Below are 1,777 nucleotides of genomic sequence, written 5' to 3' on the forward strand. Positions count from 1 at the left end.
AGGGAATCAGGACACAGACCACTCTGGCTTCTTCCATGCTGAATAGGATACCCCTTCAGTGCGTCTATCTAAAAGTCTCCCAAATTGGATAACTCTTATCTGTAGGGAGAAAAGAAAGTCCTTGATTGGTGAATAGGAGATGTGAAGGAGAAATAAAGGCAAGAGTAGTTAGCATTACAAGTTCTAGACAGGGAACCAGAAAAAAGCCAGAAGAGGACAATTTTCAAATGTTCATATCAGAGTCCATTGGGATTTCTTGACGAAATTTCTTGATGCTTCCAAAAGCATCCCTCTATTGGGTTCCTCCTCATTTTTCTTTTGTCTGCTAAGGCTGGACTCAAGAGTGATGGACTCAGGATTTGTTTTCAGGCACTTTGATAGCTGTTGGAGTAGCTAGAATCAGTGTCAGTTCCCTCTCAAAGGCTTCTAGATAGGGGGAGAAAACAAATTTATCCATCATTTTAGAACAATAGCTGGTTGTCTCCCTTAGCTACAGGTGGGCACTGCAGTATTGCAGACCAAGATTTGAAGTCTCACATCTGAGCAGCACTTTTTGCTTAGTAACAAAATCATCAATGAGAAATTGTTGTCTACATAACATAATGTCTGGGAAGTGTAATCCCTTGAACTCTTAAAGAAATATACTGATCACTTTAATCTTTGGTTATACTTTCCTTTTGGGTGTTTAAGACCGTACAGTTGGCCCAAAGAAACCAATTTATTTTTACTCTTCAGGTCATTGGAAGATCTGTTCTCAGGGGTCACATGGGCCTGGGAGGAGCCCCTGGTTCCTTTCTTTTACCAGTTCCATCTATGTGAAGATAAGTCAAAGGTCCTGCTAGACCATGGCTGGCTTCATTTGGAAGCATGGAGGAAATGTTTCCTCTGGGTATCTCATAGTTTTAATTCCTATTTCCCTATTGGTTACTTCTTTCCTTGCTGTGGTAAAATGCCTGATAGGTAATTTAAAGGATGAGAGGTTTATTTTGATTCAATTTCAAAGGTTGTAATTCATCATGGCAAGGAAGACATGGTGGCAGAAGTGGCTCTGTGGCAGCAGGAGCGTGAGGCAGCAGCTCTTCTTCACATCTTGTCAGATTAGGAAGCAGAGGTTAGACCAGAACTTGACCTAGGCTGTATTTTCAAATGCCTACCTCAAATGACACATCTGTCAACTAGGCCCTACCTCCTAAAGGCTCCATACCCGCCCCCAAATAGTGCCACCAACTGGAGACCAAATTTTCAAACATTTGAGCTGAGGGGTCATTTCACATTCAGATCACAATGCCTAGTGATCTGTGACATTAAGCATCTTTATTTTTTTTTTGAGACAAGGTCTCCCTGTAGCCTCAGCTGGCCTGTAACTTGATATGTGGACCAGGCTGGCCTCCATCTCACAGAGCTGCCTTCCCCTACCTCTGAGTGCTGGGATTAACGGTATGTGCCACCATGTCCTGCTTGTTAAAATATCTTCTTGTATACTTATTGACCATTTTTATGTTATCTTTGAAGAAATGCAGTTCAGTTTCTTTGCCCATTTTAAAGTTGTTTATGCTTTTGTTACAGAGTTATAAAAGCAGATACTCAGCTTTTTCATATTAGAGTGAAACTAACCATAGAAAGTATGTAAATAAGTATTTCTTTGTTTCAATAAAGCTTTATTTAAAAAGTAGGTGACAGCCCACATTTGGCTTGCACTTGGAGACTTGTCAGTTCTGTTCTAGGACAACTGTTCTCAGAATGTTTGTTCTTTTTTTTTTTTTTTTCTAGAAGAAGC

General features: G+C 40.4%; 1 protein-coding gene across 5 annotated transcripts in view; it reads left to right on the forward strand.

Moving 5' to 3' along the window:
* The window catches only part of Anapc10 (anaphase promoting complex subunit 10), a 76,303-nt gene that overhangs the window by 9,708 nt on the left and 64,818 nt on the right, over positions 1 to 1,777 (forward strand). The gene's annotated exons all lie outside the window — the stretch shown is intronic.

This window comes from Nannospalax galili, unplaced genomic scaffold, assembly GCF_000622305.1.
Source record: "Nannospalax galili isolate Female #2095 unplaced genomic scaffold, S.galili_v1.0 scaffold1272, whole genome shotgun sequence".
Lineage (NCBI taxonomy): Eukaryota > Metazoa > Chordata > Mammalia > Rodentia > Spalacidae > Nannospalax > Nannospalax galili.